The 20,060-nt window shown below is 35.0% G+C and overlaps 1 pseudogene; it reads left to right on the forward strand.

The window, feature by feature from the left end:
- Positions 1-17,160: 17,160 nt before the first annotated feature.
- On the forward strand, positions 17,161-19,726 carry LOC149536508 (G-type lectin S-receptor-like serine/threonine-protein kinase At2g19130 pseudogene; annotated as a pseudogene).
- Positions 19,727-20,060: the final 334 nt, after the last annotated feature.

Here is a 20,060-nt window from a genome sequence, read left to right on the forward strand (position 1 = left end):
AAAAATTACCTTTGCAAGCAATGACGTTCCATTGCCGCTTCTTCTTCCTAACATTGATTTACATAGATGTTGCATCCTAAATTTTTTCTTTTCTAGCATGTCCCTCAATTTCTTGATTTTATTTGAATTTGTAAGCCTTCTAAACTTACAAGAGTATTAATCAAGATTCTTGAGTTTCTTTTCCAAGATTGAAATTCCTCTTTAATATCCACCTACCTATTTTCCATTGCCAAAATGTACCTCTTCAATTCAATACACATCCTCTCCAACTCCTAAATTAGTCATAAATAAAATATAGTCAAGTCGCGCAAATGTGAATCATCTTTAAGTACCACTAGTATCACAGTGTGATTTCTCCAATCAAAAGCTTCCAAAAGCTTGATTTCCACATTATGACTTTGACAAAAATATAGATCTCATTCTTGGAGTTCATGAGAGCTATATCATGATTTAGATGAATTTTTTATAAGATTTCAAATTTTTTAAATATTGTAATTAATATATCTATTCAAAAAATGTAATATTATTAAAATTTACATTTTAAAAGAAAAAATCTTATAAATTTTAATCAATTCAAATTAACTTCTTATAATAGGCATTTACAATTATCACATTAAATGCTTAGGTTCTTTTGAATTCATTATGCTCATTGAAAATATTTAGTTGTCACTTTGGCGTTCATCCCAAAGGCAAATGAATTATAGATAATAATAAAATTCTATAGTTTTTCTTTTCAATATGTTTAAATAATATTTTTTTAAATGATCTCTCTCTCTCTCTCTCTCTCTCTCTCTCTCTCTCTCTCTCTCTCTCTCTCTCTCTCTCTCTCTCTCTATATATATATATATATATATATATATATATATATATATATATATATATATAATTCCTAATTCTTAGGGCCTATTTGGTTGTAGACATGGGAATGGAGAATAAGAATGCATTATTGGGATTAGAAATGGTTATTCCAATAACTATTTTTTAGAATGGGTATAAGCTCATTTTAAAGGCAAAATGGGAATATGTATTCCTATTCCCTATTCCAATTGACGAACCAAATGGAAAATGGAAAACATATTCCAAATTTTCTATCCCTATTCCAACAACCAAATAGGCCCTTAATGTTTTTATTAGAAAAAGTAGATTCCTAATTCTTAATGTTTTTATTAGAAAAAGTAGATTCTTAATTCTCAATGTTAAATTTAAATATTATCTATATATTAAAAATAAATAATAATAATAAATGGACTTTAAAGAAAAATATTTATCATTGTTTTAAAATGTACTATTTTAATATTCACTAAAACACAAAACATGTAAAATTCTTTTAAAAGCACAGTAACACAACTTGATCATCCGCATGATTGAGCATGGCAAATTTGGAATTCTTTTAACAATCCCAAAATAAAATAGAATGGAGTTATTCCATCCCACTTTTAACATTATGCACTACATCAATCTTAGAAATAAAATTCCAAGGAACTAGGCTAAGAACCATCAATATATACTACGTTGAAATAGTTATTGTTTCTTTCTCCATGTCTTATTTTCCTTCGTACCCATGAAATACACCTTGTTAGAACTTTTCTTTCCTGACGCTCATCATTTCTTTTCACAAAATTGTCTAGACCAAATATTTTACCATTATATATGTACCTTGTTTGATCTACACCGAACTTCACAAGCTCTTGGTCTAATTGGCTTGTACTTTTATTGTTCTACTCAAGAAGACTAGGTGTAGCAACATCTTTGTCATCATCATTAATAAAGAAAATTTAACTATAATGGTGGTTTCCATCATGATATGAAAGATGACTTGTGGGAGTATGTAAGCTATCCAAATTATGGATCTTAGATATGTGGCCCTTCACGTAGTGCACATGAATGTTAGTGTGAGTCACTGCAGAGGCTGCATGAAGCTCATATTGGTCTTTCCATGTACCATCATTTTCCATTTTTTCATAGTATTCTTCAAAAGTCATTTCATCTTCTTGAGAAAAGAAAGGCTCAAAGTTTGAACGATGCTCCATAGTGCAATCCACCACCATACCATAATATTTTGAGAGTTTGTTTTGGTCACCTTCAGGTTAATTTTCTAAAGCTTCAAAGAAGTAATTTTCATCTGGAAGCATTTTTTGCATCGTTATTTTCAATTCATTCATCTAAGCCTCAAGTTTTCCTTAGCTCCCTTCCTCACTTACCTCTTCATCTAAAATGACAGTTGAGATTTCTTGTCTTCTTATTTGGTGTGCATTTTAGGATGGCAAAGAGATCCCATAATTTTAAGCTTAGTGAACTTTGATTTCTCCCACTAATGTCTCATGAAATACCTAAATTTCTTATTCCATGTTGATCATGGAAGCATAGGGATTTTAGTGTAATATGATACTCAAAAACTCGACATTATCTTTATTTTTTTCTCACAAGAGACCTATTCCCATTAAAAATCCATGGAGTGTTGTGTACTCCCAATGAATGTTGATCATTTGAAGAGTTGGAAAGCTTGAAAATCGAAAAGTAGGAGATAATTTCCACAACAAGTCAAATTGTGATATTGCTATCAAGATTTAACTGTGTGATTTTAAGTCAAACTCATTGACCCAAGTTTCATGAGTAGTGATTCAACATGAATCCATCTCTCATGAGAATAAATGGAACACTTAGCACTCATTTGATCTAGGTTCATCAAGTGTTATGCCTTATGAACCATTCATTAGAATGCACCTTCAGCTCATCAATTGATAAGTGGGAAATAATTTCCACAGCAAGTCAAATTGTGATATTGCTATTAGGATTTAACTGTGTGATTTTAAGTCAAACTCATTGGCCCATGTTTCATGAGTAGTGATTCATCATGAATCCATATCTCATGAGAATAAATGGAACACTTAGCACTCATTGGATCTAGGTGATGCTCATAGGGGTGAAGCATCGGGACTTCTCGGGAGGTCACCCATCCCAGTAGTACCCCAGCTTGAGTGCACTTAACTACAGAGTTTCCTCCATGGTTAAACCCAAAGCTTGCAACCCCATTTGCAAAACCTTCACCAAGTGGTGTGCCTTATGAACCATTAATTAGAAATTCCCCTTAAGCTCATCAATTGATAAGTAGGAGATAATTTTCACAGCAAGTCAAATTGTGATATTGTGAAAATCATTGGCCCATGTTTCATGAGTAGTGATTCAACATGAATCAATCTCTCATGAGAATAAATGGAACACTTAGCACGCATTGGATCTAAGTGATGCTCACAGGGGTGAAGCACCGAAACTTTCCAGGAGGTCACCCATCCCAGTACTATTCCAGCCTGAGCGCGCTTAACTATAGAGTTTCCTCCATGGTTAAACCAAAAGCATGCAACCCCATTTGTAAAACCTTCACCAAGTGTTGTGTCTTATGAACTATTCATTAGAAAGGCCCTTAAGCTCATCAATTGATAAGTAGGAGATAATTTCCATAGTACGTCAAATTGTGATATTGCTATCAGGATTTAACTATGTGATTTTAAGTCAAACTCATTCACCCATGTTTCATGAGTAGTGATTCAACATGAATTCATATCTCATGAGAATAAATGGAACACTTAACACTCATTGGATCCAGGTGATGTTCATAGAGGTGAAGTACCGAGACTTCTCGAGAGGTCACCCATCCCAGTACTACTCCAGCTTGAGCGCACTTAACTACAGAGTTTCCTTCATGGTTAAACCCAAAGCTTGCAACCCCATTTGTAAAACCTTCACGAATTTTTGGGCTTTATGAACCATTCATTAGAAAAGGCCCTTAAGCTCATCAATTGATAAGTAGGAGATAATTTCCACAACAAGTCAAATTGTGATATTGCTATCAAGATTTAGCTATCTGATTTTAAGTCAAACTCATTGACCCATGTTTCATGAGTAGTGATTCAACATGAATCCATCTCTCGTGAGAATAAATGGAACACTTAGCACTCATTGGATCTAGGTGATGCTCACAGGGGTGAAGCACTGGGACTTCCCAAGAGGTCACCCATCCCAGTACTACTCCAACCTAAGTGCGCTTAACTACATAGTTTCCTCCATGGTTAAACCCAAAGCTTGCAACCCCATTTGCAAAGCCTTCACCAAGTTTTGTGCCTTATGAACCATTCATTAGAAAGCCCCTTAAGCTCATCAATTGATAAGTAGGAAATAATCTCCACAGCAAGTCAAATTGTGATATTGCTATCAGGATTTAACTATGTGATTTGAAGTGAAACTCATTGGCCCATGTTTCATGAGTAGTGATTAAATATGAATCCATCTCTCATGAGAATAAATGGAACACTTAGCACTCATTGGATTTAGGTGATGCTCATAGTGTTAGTGTAGTTTTTTATTTTTCCTATTTTGCTAGGTTTTTCCTACACTTTTAATAATCTCGCTTAGGTTAATAAAGCATGTCTTATTAGGTGAATGGTTGTGAGGTGTCATCTTCCTACATGTGAGCATCCATTAGCTATCTTGGGAAGATACTTTGCTATCTTTAGTCCGATAGATGGTTGCTCCTCATTGGTTGGTGTTGCCACCTCCTCCCTCTTCCTAGCCTATATAAGCATGCTACCTGGCTTGTATTTGCATCTCTTGTTTTGCATCCTCTTAATGCTATTTTGCTTCCAGCATTTGCATTACTCTCTTGGAGACTAACTCTATGATGCTATTTTGATTTTGTATCATTTGCATTCATAGTTTAGATATTTACTCTTTGCACTAGTTTTCTGGGTTATTAATCTTTTCAGATTCTAACATGGTATCAGAGCTTTTCTATGTGCAAGAGTAGATTTTAGTTTCCTTATTTGAGAGATTCGGGGGGGGCAAATAAACTTTATTGTAGTTTTTTGAAAAACGAAGTATGCTCTTCTCTTGCATCTTTGGATGATCCTGAGAATCAGAAAAGTTTTGACAAAAACAGTTTTTCTCTGGGGTTTCAATCTCAAATCTGACAACCAACTTGCATATTTAGAGTTTTCAATCAGTTTTGCAGGTTCCAGCATGCCATTGATGGACTTAAGAAGCTAATCCAGCATTTGCATGTCAAATTTTGGTTGCTGGGGTCGTTTTCTGATTTTTGGAGCCGTTTTTTACTGTTAAAGGCGTCTGATTTACACTACAGCAACATCTTCTGTTCATCAGCAAGAAAAACGCTTTCTGGGTTTTGTTCACAGCCCCGAAAAACCATCTGGGTATCTTTTAGATTTTGTATGCAAGCTGTATATTTTTCAGAATTGAGCATGCAAAACTATAGCCATACCCCTCTCCGTTGGCAGCCGCAGATTTAAATGCAGTTTTCAAATGTCTCATTCTTGCTCATATGGACTCCGATTTTGATGATTCTTATTATGAACTTGGCTATTTTTTTGTGCTCTATCCACTAGTGGAGTTATTTTTTGATTTTCATGCATGAATTCTTCAGAATTTGCAGATTCTCAGCCATGACTATGCACAGTTCTCATTTTGGAAACTTCGGAGGATCATAACTTTCTCATACGACCTCATATCGAGGCAATTCTTTTTTTAAAAGTGCATGATTTTTCGAGTAGATCGCAGTGGTGCTATTTGTTTCCTTGATTATTGTGCCTAAGTTTCACTTTTAGCATATGTTCTTCATGAGGGTTTGTAATGCATTGAAATCAAGACCACTAAGTATCTCTTTCTAGTGATAGTTGTAAATGCACTAAAATAAAGTGCCAAATCATATTTCTTTGGAGGGGGTTCTTTGATTGAGTAAAAAGGGGGGGGGGCATTGTCGTGGCTGGGTTCTCTTCTTTTTAGCATTTCTTCTCTACATTTCTTCATCATGGATCAAACAAATATGCCCATCCTAACTCCATACAATTACTTTGAGTGGAAATCACGCATGACAATTCACTTAAAGAAAGCTGGTTTAAATAGGATAACTATGAGACTTGAAACTGAACCTACTAAAGATGAAGACAAGCCTAAGTGGTTTAACAAATGTGATGAGGCATATGGAACATTGTGTTTATCTGTTTCTCCTGACTTGCTATTTCACATTGAGTCTTTGGATACACCAAATGAAGTATGGACAAAGCTAGAGACACTATTTGGCACACAAGATTCAATGAGGGGTCATATGTTGGAAAATGAATTAATTAGTTTGAGTCCAGGCAATTTCAACACAATCCAAGATTTCTTCACCAAATTGAAATCACTAAGGCTGCAGTTAAAACAATGTGGAATTGAAAAGAAAGATGAACAATTGATTCTTAGTATTCTCTCTAAGCTAAGTTCAGAATATTCTGTGTTTGTTTCTACCTTCTATGCTACTAAGGGTGCACTTGGTACTCAATTCACCATGCCATCTTTAGATGATTTTGCTGTCAATCTCACTCGAGAACAGGACAAGCTAATCCAGATGGGCATTCTTAAGTCCTTTAAGTCACATGTCTTGGCTGCTAACCAAGGCACAAAAGAACAACAAGGACAAAGTAGTAACAACAATAGTAAGGACAAGAAACAAAAGAATAGCGAGGAGAAGAAGGATCAGATGCCGGTTTCTTCAAAAGCAACTATTGATACACCATCTTCCAATGGCGATAAGCCTAAGAAAGAAAAGGTCAAATGTGCCTATTGTAAAAGACCTGGTCATGATGAACATAAATGTTTGCAGAAACAACTTGATCACTTGACATACATTCTTGAGAAGAATAATATCAGTGTTCCTGAGTCTATCAAACAAAGTTCTAATGAAGGGTCTAACAAAGAAAAAGAAAACAACAAGGGGAAAGGAAAGGGCAAGGCCCTTTTTGCAGTTGCTTCCTCACCATCCACTTGGGTTCTTGATTCGGGTGCTTCACACCACATGGCTTCATCTAAGGAAGAAATTGCATCCTTGAAGCAATGTACTATGCCTTCTATGTTGATTGGTGACAACACTCCTATTGAGGTGTATGGGAGAGGGTCTGTTGATGTGGGGGATGGCACATTCCATGATGTTCCTTATGTACCCTCATTGTCAACTAATTTCCTATCGGTACACCAGATCACTCACACAGGTTTAGGCAAGCGGGTTGAGTTCACTCCTGATTCAGTGGAGATACGTGAGTTGCACAATGATTCTACAATTGCAGTTGGGAGAGCAGATCATCAGTCAAGACTCTATATGTTTTCTCACCTTGTTCCTGATCCTCCTTTGACTATTTTTCTCACTCACTCTAATGATGTGAGCAGATTATGGCATGAGCAGTTTGGCCATCTTAACTTCCACTACTTGCATCAGCTTAACCAACAGAGCATGGTCACAGGGTTGCCTTCTACTTTGACATTGGAGTCACTTGGAATACATAATAGATCTTCTGATGGGTCAGATTCACTTGAGCAGTCTTCTACCTCCACTTTTGATGCAGAGAGTGATTCAGAGGACTCACCTCCTTCCTCTCCTAGTCATCATTCACAGGTTGATGATTCTCCTCTAGATTCTCCATCTTCTGGTCCACTTTGGGCTAGACAGACCTTGCAGTTTGCAGGTGATTGGGTTGGGGATCCATCAGACACCAAGCAGACTCGTTCACAATTCCAGGATGCTCTACATATCTTCATTGCTACTGCCTCAAATCCACAGTCCTTTCATGAGGCTTCTGGTATTTTTGAGTGGGATACAGCTATGCAGGAAGAGTATAGTTCCTTGATGAGGAACCACACTTGGGATCTTGTCCTTTTTCCTAAGGGAAGAAAACTTGTTCGATGCAAGTGGATCTACCGGACAAAATTTGCAAGCTTTGCTGGAGGTGCGGGATGCTACATCTTTTGGGGGGGCCTCTTCCTCTCACTTGGAGTCCTAATTTTCTTTGGGGAGTCTCTTTTCTCTCTCTTTTGGGGGAATTTTATGTACATGGGTACCTCATCAGGCTTGACTTGCCGGGACCCATTTCTACATCCACCTAAGCTTCGCTTATGGGGGGGTGTTAGTGTAGTTTTTTATTTTTCCTATTTTGCTAGGTTTTTCCTACACTTTTAATAATCTCGCTTAGGTTAATAAAGCATGTCTTATTAGGTGAATGGTTGTGAGGTGTCATCTTCCTACATGTGAGCATCCATTAGCTATCTTGGGAAGATACTTTGCTATCTTTAGTCCGATAGATGGTTGCTCCTCATTGGTTGGTGTTGCCACCTCCTCCCTCTTCCTAGCCTATATAAGCATGCTACCTGGCTTGTATTTGCATCTCTTGTTTTGCATCCTCTTAATGCTATTTTGCTTCCAGCATTTGCATTACTCTCTTGGAGACTAACTCTATGATGCTATTTTGATTTTGTATCATTTGCATTCATAGTTTAGATATTTACTCTTTGCACTAGTTTTCTGGGTTATTAATCTTTTCAGATTCTAACACATAGGGGTGAAGCACTGGGACTTCCTGGGAGGTCACCCATCCCAGTACTACTCCAGCTTAAGTGCGCTTAACTACAAAGTTTCCTCCATGGTTAAACCCAGAGCTTGCAACCCCCTTCGCAAAACCTTCACCAAGTGTTGTGCCTTATGAACCATTCATTAGAAAGGCCCTTAAGCTCATCAATTGATAAGTAGGAGATAATTTCCACAACAAGTCAAATTGTGATATTGCTATCAAAATTTAACTGTGCGATTTGAAGTCAAACTCATTGACCCATGTTTCATGAGTAGTGATATTAATGATTTGAAGTCAAACTCATTGACCCATGTTTCATGAGTAGTGATATTGTTTCATGAGTAGTGATAATCATTAATATCACTACTCATGAAACATGGGTCAATAAGTTTGACTTCAAATTGCACAGTTAAATCCTGATAGCAATATCACAACTTGAAAATGCCTTGATTGAGGAGAGTTGTTGTGGTAGCTAGTGGCGTACCCTCATTGAAGTACGTGATATTCTTTCTCCATTTCAGTATAAAATTCACACTGCTCTGTATGGTGAACGTGTAAGGATCTGATCGCAGGCTTTGACCCACAGCAATATTTTGATTAATCACCAGATTATTACTAGGATTTCCAAAGTTATCCCAAACAATGTTTGAGCTACCATTTTGCAGCACAAAGTCCCCATTGTCTCGCATATCTGCGGATGCTACCCCTCGATTGAATGTGTTGGTCTCCCAGACTGGTGCCGTCCCATTACTCAAAATTAGATTGCCATCAATCTCCCACTGCGATTCTACCGTTGAAGCCTGCAGTCCATACAGCTGTATCATCGATGTTAGCAAATCTGATGCCCACAACATAGAATACCCTGTTTCCGCTTGGGTGAAATCCTAAACTGAAATTCTTGCCCGGGGAATGCCAAGATTGTTGTTGGCCAGAAGAAGAGGGTCTAAGAATTGACCCTAGCTTCACTGCTCCCTCTGCAAACACACCCTGGATAAGTACAGAAACAATACATAATATTGGGATTCCCATAATTTGGTGATTACTGGTAACTAATAGATTGTTAGGTGTTCACTGTTCAGTTCCAAGCAATCATTACTTGTTTAGACCTCCTCTATTTATATCCGGGATTGACTAAACATTTTTTTTTCCTATTCCTTCAATAATGTAACGTTTAATCCACTCTCAAAGCAAAATAATACGAGTTTGATTATCCGGATTGACTTGACTGAAGTTTTTTTTGCCACGGTCAAAGCGAAACATTTAAAAAGCAAATGATGTATGTTGAACCTTAAAGTTGCTATCTTCCCACCACTCAAATTTATTTTCCCCTTTCAGACAATAATTTCCCCACAATGGGTATTGAGTCCCAATGGAATCTACGACTCCTGGTTTTTGAAAAAGTCATTTTATTAGGTCACACTAAACATGTATTGCATCATTATTAATGACTATGGTGGAAATTGGAATCATTTGTTCTCTTTTTCCACTTTCCTCGAAAGTTAGCATGGTGGACCCCTCGCTCATATGTGATTTTCTCTGAGCCATCGATGGCAAATGCCATCAATATCTCAATTGGAGTTTGTAGTTGCACCGGGAAGCTCATCTTATTGGCATGCCATGCCAGAAATGACTTTTGCAAGGAATGACGTCCCATTGCGGCTTCTTCTTCTCGGCGTCAATTTACACAGTTGCCGCATCCTAAAGTTTTTCTCTTTTCTACGTAACGCATATCCGACTCTCTTGTTTTTTAACGAATTTGGAATTTACAAGAGTACTAGATTCTTGAGTTTCTTTAACAACACTGAAACTCTTCATTAATGTCAGCAATTTACACCGGATGCCAAATGCTATCCATTAGACTGTCACCTCCCGCAAAATGGCTATCTGACCTGCAGAATTGAATATTAATTTAATATTAAATAATAAATTAATGTCTATACGATCGATGTTCTGCTGTCAAACTAGGGCTACCTGAATGTAAATATAGGAAAAAAAAAATTAAATTAAATTAACATATGGTGAATATTTTGTAACGACAAATATCTAATGTCTTTAATATTTTAGAAATACCATAAATATATATATATATATATATTATAGGCTCTTGCCTAATATATAATACTTGTTATATGTTAATGTATTATATTATAATAAATATAATATAATTTTAATATTGTATTAATATTTTAAATATTATTAAATATTACCTTTATATTAAACTCAGAGTTTTATTAAATTTAAATTGATTTAGTTTATGACACTAACAATGATTGAAAGATAGCAAAACTAAGTACGAGAGGTGACAATATGATGGACTACATCTGGCATTTGATGGATAGGGCATGGCATCCTCTGCAAAAATGTTGTACTCATTTTTTTGTAATTAGATAAAATTTGAAGATGTTGATCTTATAATTACCTTTTCACAAGAAATAATAAATTTACATTTATGTTGTTAAAACTAATGTTGATTCCAACTTATTCTAAAGTTTATCACTAAGACTTTATAGTTGTTACGATCAATTTTAGAATGTAATTTAAATTTTATTTTCTTGTATTTGATATTCAATTTAATAAAATATACAAATATAAAATATAAACTAATAATAATAAATTAGACTGATACATATACATATTTACATTTAGTTATATATTTCTAGGTTTTTCCTCCTTACTATTGATTTTTTGTTTCGTGTCTTCGCGTTTTAGTTGCTTTTTTTTTTCTTGTCAATTTGCTGGTGGTGTTCTTGATTTGTCGCTTGTTTATTTTTATCATGTGCTTTTAGTTTTTTGTTAGGTCCCCTATTTTAAAGATACCTTTAATTATTTTCTCTTTTGCTTTCTTATGTGTGGTGGTGTGTGTACATATCTATATACATACATATATACATATACATATACACACACACATATATATATATACATATACACACATATAAATATGTATCTATCTATCTATATATGTATATGTATACATATGTGTAGACACACACACACACACACACACACACACACACATACACATATATATATGTACATACATACGTGTGTGTGTGTCTATGTGTGTGTGAGCGCATGTGTGTGTGTATTTGTATATATTTGTATATACATATGCCCTTATATACTTGCAATTGCATATTATTTCCCTTCTTGTTTATTTCTCTTTTTCCTTTCAGCTAGGCCTTTTTTTCATTTTCATGTTGTAATTATATATAGTGAGTTTTTATGTTGTAATCATATGCCTAAGCATGACTCTCAATTATTAAGTTTTCTATTTTGTATTATTATTATTAAGTTTATGACCAAACACAACTCTCAATTATTAAGTTTTCTATTTTGTATTACTATTAAGTTTATAGAGAAGCACAACTCTCAATTATTAAGTTTTCTATTTTCTATTATTATTATTAAGTTTACAACCAAGAACGACTCTCAATTATTAAATTTTCTATTTTGTATTATTATTATTATCAAATTTCCCACTATACTCAATTATGGTGGAACAAGTGTATAAGAAATGGTCAAGGGAAGCTATATTATAAACTACGTTGATATAAATTTATAGGTAAATTAAGATTTTAGATAATATAATAATATATATGCATAGATGATACATCTATAGAAATTGTAATATCTTAAGTATAAGATATTGATGTTGTATGTATACAATTTTGATTTTATATCAATTATTTATTTTCAAGTTATTAAATTTCTCTTTGTTAATTTAGATAGTTGAAATGATTTATCAATTTCAAAAAATATTATCAACAAATATTCTAGTATTAGATAAAGATTATCGTATAAGCATATGATGGTATTGGATATCAAAGCTTCATCAACTCAAAATTAAGAAAGACAAGTCAATTGGATTGTTTTAAGACTTACCAATTACACAAAGTATTGTTGAAGATTAGAAGTCAATAGGATATAATGGGGTGATAAATAATGGAGATGACCATGATTTTGGATTTTTGAGATAGTTTTAAAGTAATCCATCTTAGAAAATAATTATATACATGCAATCAATATATTAAAAAATACCTATGTAAATAAATGAATTCATGGCTATATCTCTAAATGGACTAAGATTTTGAATGATTGCAAATATCAACAATAATAGTGACATATAATATAAAAGAAGTGGTAGGCTAACATTGTTGCAATATTTACAATAGTATTTATAAATGAAACAAGATATAAGTGAAATACATGCTATGTACCTAAATAAAATAAGGTTTTGTATTATACAAATACCAATAATAAGAGTGAGTTATAGCATCAAAAGAAGTGAAAAATGAACACATGAAACATTTTAAAATAATATGAAAATGTAATTTTTCCTTATTGGTTTGCATGTTATATAATAAGTTATTAACCGTATACATAATTGGTACTTTTTTTGTTCTACACAAAATTAAAAAGGGTGGCATGAAAGAGATATCCATTATATATGTGTTAGGAAAAATGCAACAACACACACACACACACACACACACACACACAACTTTCAAAAGTACAAGTGACTAGTATGAAGAGTTATAGAAAACAAGTGCTCTTGGTGAGGTGGAGTCCTTGCCCTATGGAGCCGGAGAGCTAAAACTATGTTTTGTTTTGACTACTATTTTGTTATTGTTCTATTATATTCTATATAGAAAAAATTGTAGACATGAGTATCAATTTGGCTGAATATAGTAAAGAGATTGGTGTAGAGGTAGCAATTTTTTTTAAATACATGTATCATATTTATTTTGTTGATATATTTCAGTATTCATGGAAACAATTTTGTTTTTTGCTAAGTGTAGATATAGAGTTTTTGCATAGCTATATATATCATAATTATAATGCTAATATACTTCAAAATTGTTGGAAACACTTTCTTTTTCTCTAAGTATATATAAGGAGTTTTTTTAAGAGCTATCTAAACCTACATTCAATTATGAGTAAGATGTGGAGTTACATAGCTTTTACATACAAAAAATTCAAGACTCGAATGCTAATTTGGCTACATACAATAGATATATGACTACACCATTGTCCAAAATTCTAAATACATACATCATATTTATGTAGTTGTTATTTCTCAAAATTCATGAAGATAGTATCTATTTGGTTGAGTACATATAAGGAGTTTTTGTATGACTATGTAACCATAGATACAATTGTGAGCAAGGTGTGGAGTGTTGTTCAAGCTAAAATTGGAGTCCTGAAAATAAAATCTATGGAATATTGTGTTGTAGGTGGTCTGTAAGTCTGAGGAGCATATTTTCCCTACAACAAAAAAAAATGAAAAGTTTGGTAGTGTAAAAGGATGTTGGGTTGATGTATGATTGGATAGTACTGTAAGTTCTAGTTTTTGGTGCAATGTATAATGATAGAATAACGTGGAACTAATGTATTGATTTTTAGTTGTGGGAGCATTAACATAGGTTTTGTATGCATATGTGATGAAAACGAAGTATGTACATGACCAAACTAAACTATGTAAGCAGCTAGAAATGATCGAAATATTGTAACTTGGGGTGTGCAAAAGTTTAGTTGGAGATGACTTCTCATTTATGTGTTCTGCAATTTTGAAAGTGGATAAGTAATTTGGTAGTGGATTTTTAAAAATGGAGTTATTGTAAGTGATGTTCATGGAAGATATTTGTTTTGTAATAACTAACCGTGGTGGTTTCTGTGGTGATTGAGAGAATGGAATTGTCCTTTGCAAGTGTGAATGTGCCATGTATCTTGAATTGGTGCATGGTGCAAACACCTTTAGATGTTTTTTCTGTGTAATGGTTGAACTAGATTATGGAAAGCTTTGGGAAGTTCTCTTGAAGCATATTTCCATGTAGGCAATAGTTGAGAATGTTGTCCTCTTTTTTAATGACACATTGTAGATAAGGTTGGAAGTTGAATTTTGTGGTTTTGCCACAGTTGGTGTAGTGAATCTCAACAATAGTTGTGCTCATAGATCTAATGAAACTCTTTGTTAACATACTGGGCATAGTGGATGGTACAATGTTTGGCGGATGTTCTTTGTTTGTAGTGTTCCTATTACTTAAAATTGAATAGGACAAGATAGTAATTTAAGTATTTATAATTTATTGAGTCCACTGCATAGTATTGTGTATCAGTTGTATTTGTAGCACTTCTTTAGCTCATTGATCATCGAGGAGATCGATAAATACAGATTAGCCATATCATAGTATTTTTGTGCCTCTTGGACCATTGTAGACAACATTTTTCATTAGGAGTAGTAGTGGTGTTTGTTTTGTACATGATGCATATATATTATATAGGATATTGTAAGGATAGCTATGGTTTTGGAAGCCTCTGAGCTGCAATAATGAGTAATTTCTTAGTCAATGTGAATTTTAGAAATTGAAGAGGATGGGAGGAAATGATTTTTAAAATTTCAAAATCTGTATCTTACAATGGCAGTATCAGAAGGGAACTCTTTGTCTCTGATTTTTAGTTGGAACTCTGTTGCAATTTGTTGATGAGATGTGACAAGAACACTCAGGGTGTCGATTGCATATGTGTTTGGTGATTGTATTAGTTGTGAGATTTTTGTTACTAGTGATAGCTTTTGTTGCTTGCATACATTAGCAATTTTCTAAACTTAGGTTTCTGAATTCAACTGCAAGTAGTATTTAGTGTCTCCTCTTTCAAAATCTATTTTTTTATTAATCTTGAATTTCTTATACAAATTCTTGTTGGTCAGTGCAAGAAGTTGGGTCTCACTTTTGGCCAAAAAGTGGAAGTGTTTTTCCTATTTTTGAAATATATTGTCAATTGGTGCCAAAATTTGAGGCATTTAGAGATTAAATATAAAAAACCCTCAGAAATAAAAATTGTAGTGCCCTGAATCCACTTTTTGAATATGTAATTTATTTGTATACACATATAATAGATTTTTTTTGGTATGGATCTTTAAAAACTACTTTTTCAAAACATTTATTTCAGGACCATACCACACTCATGTACGGACACCATAATTCGACACAAGTAAATGAATTTTTGTGAATCTTTTTAAATAAAGTTACTTGACACACCAAAGATTGATGAGAATAATTTTCTTCAATTTTTTAATGAATTTTTTAATATTAATTTTTAATTGATGATTAAGCTAATTTCTAAAACATCTAATGTATAGACGCCATAATTTAATCAAAATTTAATTTTTTTGGATTTTTTTAACTTCAAAAGAATTGTCTGAAGATTGATGACATGTAAATTAATTTTAAAAATATTAAAAAATAAATTTAGTGCAATATGACACTTAGAAATTAAATTATATGATGGAATAAATTTTACATCCCTAAATAAAGTACAAGTTTGTAATATAGTAAATATCAATAATAATAATGAGTTATAAAATCAAAAGAAGTGAATAGGGGGGAGCGGAGCGATTTAGTGCAATATGACACTTAGAAACTCAACATTATATTTTTCTTCACAAGAGATATATTCCCATTAAAAATTCATAGTATGATTGTCCCACTCCCAATGAATGTAATATTTATTTAGACATTTTTTATAAAATATACACAATATTCACTTTTTGTTTGTTAATCCTTCAAAATAAGATTGATAAGATCTTCCATAATGCCATTACAATTAAATATATGTAAAGAAATGTCTAAAGACCATCAAAGAAAGCTCCATAAGAGTGTGCATACACAATATGGAAAAGACTGAGAAAGACAAACCACTTATCAAGTCACAAAGAGATCCAAAGCTAGTGACTATCAATTTAAGTTATTCATGAGATAGACAATGAAATTACCTTTTCAAGTGGAGGGGAGAAATAGTTGTAGCCGTAATTGATGGCAGAGGTGGATTCAGGATTGACAAATAGAACCACAAAGAAGTAATATATTTTTGGCAAGTTGTGGGGAGGAAGTAATATGTATGCTATACATAGAAAGAGAGTTTACTTGAAAAGTTTGTTAATACGGATGGTGAGTTCTACTTTGCTTACACACATCTATTGATTAGAATGGAACATTACCACATAAATTAGCACTATGATAAGTTTTTACAATACTATTACTGCAACTAATAGTAGGTATGCAAAAACAATACAATAGTTAAATCAATATTACAAATAATTTTTCTACATCAACAAGACAACTATATATATAAAATCTTTGCATCTTTCAAAGATACAAGTACTAATATGAAGATATGTGGAAGAAAACTTCTTTTTAGTGGAACAGATATATATTTTATAGACTTTTATGTAGATACTTGAAAGAAAAATTCTTCTTAATAGAACAGACATATGTTTTATAGACTTTTATGTACTAAGATTTGATAATTACCCTGCTTACATAAACATGTTTTATAGATTTTTTTAATGAAATGATTATAATACCCTACCATATGATGTTAAGGTAGGCATACGTTTTATATAGACTTTCTTATGAAAAGATTTGATGATAGCCCTAATATAGTAGATGACGCTACTAACAACTCTGTCTTTCGACCGGCACAACGGACTTGACTCATCTAATACACGCGTTTACAAATGACTTGATTTCATCCACCCCTCGTGACACTTGGAAACATTTGCGTAATGCAACAGGCTCGACTTTTCCAATGCAGACGTTCACAAAAGACTTGACTTCATCCACCCATCATTATCCACAACACCGAACGCGCGAATGACTAAAGAAATTAAGTTCTAAACTCATAAACTCATAGCCTGTTTATTTTTTATTTAACTTCCAAGATATACCAAAAGCACTACATAGAAGCAATCATTGAGAAAATTATAAACGCCATGGTCATAGAATCGGCAACAAAGTATTTGTTGCTAGCAATTACAGTGACTATTTCAGCGCATTCCTGTATTTCATTGGCAGTGAATGGTGGAGACACACTTGTCTTAGGGGCTTCGCTCACTCGATATCAAACCCTAGTTTCCAAGAATGGAGCGTTTGCATTGGGATTTTTCAGTCCGAGTGGAACGAATAATTGGTATATTGGCATCTGGTATGCACCATTTTCTCAGACGGCCATTGTTTGGGTGGCCAACAGAGATAATCCTCTCATTAACAAGCCCGGAGTTCTGGAATTTTCGAGGGATGGTCATCTTAGATTGCTTGATAGAAATAGTCTGTCAGTTTGGTCGACTGAAGTTGGCCAAAAAGCATCACAAGCAGTCATAACGGACTCCGGTAATTTAATAGTGCTGGGTGAAGCCCTCAACGAATCTGCGCTTGTTTGGGAGAGTTTCGCGCATCCCACAGATACATGGTTGCCTGGCATGAAGTTTTGGAAAAGCAGTACGAAGCTAACTTCCTGGAAGAGCTCCTCTGATCCTGGAACTGGGCTCTTCTCTATGCGAATGGACACGACTCCAGGAAAGTCACAGTTGGTTTTATGGTTTAACACCACCATTCCATACGCGTCCAGTGGAGAATGCAATGGACAAAACTATTGTACCAAGGTTCCGTACTTGCCAGGTGAGAAGAAAGTCGGAGTGTCATGTGTGAGGCTTTCCCCTTCAAGAATATATATTAATTATCTTATAAACCCTATGGATCATATGATGAGAGGGCGCTTTGTGTTAAATAAGAACGGCGAATTACAACTCTTCTTCTGGATGGACGATGATAGCTGGAGCCTGAGGTGGTCGACATACCGAGGTCAATGCAGTGACTATGAAATCTGCGGGGCGTATGGACTCTGTAATGCGAACGATGTGTGCAGTTGTGTCCAGGGCTTCACGCCCAAGAACGGCTCTCAAGGTTGGTGGTCAAACGGGTGTGTTAGGCGAACACCCCTGCATTGCTCTGTTGCAGAGAGCACGACTGACGGTTTTTTTGAAGCCAAGAACCAGTACTTGTCCGAAAAAGAAGCTGTCTTATGCAAGAACGAGCCAACACAGCGAGGCTGCCGGACTGCTTGTCTCAGCAATTGCTCTTGCACAGCCTTTTCTTTTGCTATTTCTGATTCACCTATCTGTAGATTGTGGTTTGGTGATTTATTGGGAATGAGAGTTACGTCTGAGGGCCAATCCGTCTTCATTAGACTGGCTGCTTCTGAATTGCCGCACTTGACATCAGAAAAAAGCAACAAAGCCTCTGCAATTACCATTTTAGTTTCTGCCGCCGCATGACTTCTTGCTGTGTTGGTTCTCCTGTCAGGCGTCCTTATTCTGTGGAAACGTCGAAGATTGAGGAAGAAATACGTGGCAGAGGAGGTGCCAATGTCGCTTAAAATGTTCAGCTACAAAGAGATGCGATTGGCAACAGAGAATTTCAAGCATAAGTTGGGTAGCGGGGCTTTCGGCTCCGTGTTCAAAGGAACTCTGACAGACGGCACGCCTGTTGCGGTTAAGAGATTAGAGGGTTCCACGCAAGCAGAGAAGCAATTCCGTGCTGAAATAATCACCACTGGCAGAATACAGCATGTGAATTTGGTCATACTCTGGGGATTCTGCGTGGAACACTCACAAAGGTTACTGGTGTATGCCTACATGCCCAACGGCTCCTTAAACTCCTTCATCTTCTCTAAGTCGGAAGATGAAGAGAAAGTGTTGGACTGGAAGACCCGGTTTGAGATCGCAATGGGCACTGCACGAGGATTAGTCTATCTCCATGAGGAATGTAGGGATCGCATCATTCATAGCGATATTAAGCCTGAGAACATTCTCTTGGACGAGGACTTCAGCCCCAAGATAGCTGATTTTGGATTGGCAAAGCTGGTGGGTAGAGATTTCAGCCGCGTACTGACGACAACCAGAGGAACTCGTGGGTACTTGGCCCCCGAGTGGATCTCCGGCCTTCCAATCACTCCCAAGGTGGATGTATACAGTTTTGGTATGACGTTGCTGGAAATTATATCTGGTCGTAGAAATCTAGACCTAAAGGTGGAGGAAAGCAGGTTGTACTTTCCTACGTGGGCTTCATCTCAGATTCAGAGGGGAAACGTAATAGGCGTTGTGGATGCAAGGATAGCGAGTGAGGCTGATGTCGAAGAGGTCAGAAGAGCCGCTGTGGCGGCTGCACTGTGCATTCAAGACGATGAGAATGAGAGGCCGAGTATGAGTGAAGTGGTGAAGATGTTGGAAGGAACAATTGAGGCTCCTACGCCACAAATTCCGAGGTCTCTGCAGGTGCTAGTAGATCAGATAGACTACAACAATGATATCCACAAAACAGTAGTCAGTTTCAACCGGGAAGGTGCACGGTAAATATCTATCTGTGGAACTTAATTCCGTGTTTCCTAATTAGGTGTTATTATTTTATTCGAAGTTTTCAATCACACTAGGGGACCGTTTGGTTGATGGAATAGGAATAGAAAAATTGGTATACTATTTTTATTTTCTGTTTGGTTGATGGAATAGGAATGGAAAATTTTGGAATATGATTTTTGTATTCACATTTTGACTCTAAAATGAGCTTATACCCATTCCAAAAAATACCTGTTATTGGAATAGTCATTCCTATTCTCAATATTACATGCCTATTCTCCATTCCTATGCGCTTGGCCAAATGGGCCCTAGGTTCGTTTGTTTAAATGGACCCTAGGTTCATTTGTTTGCTGAATTGACCTGGAATTGGTAAGAACGCATTTTAAAAATAATATCTTCAGTTTAGATGGGTCAGAATATGAGTTTCCAATTTTCAGATTTCTTAATTTACTTTAAGAGGTGGAATTGAAAATGGAATTGTA

The sequence above is a fragment of the Cupressus sempervirens genome, chromosome 10 (assembly GCF_028749045.1).
Source record: "Cupressus sempervirens isolate cs-2001-9-10 chromosome 10, ASM2874904v1, whole genome shotgun sequence".
In the NCBI taxonomy this organism is placed as follows: domain Eukaryota; kingdom Viridiplantae; phylum Streptophyta; class Pinopsida; order Cupressales; family Cupressaceae; genus Cupressus; species Cupressus sempervirens.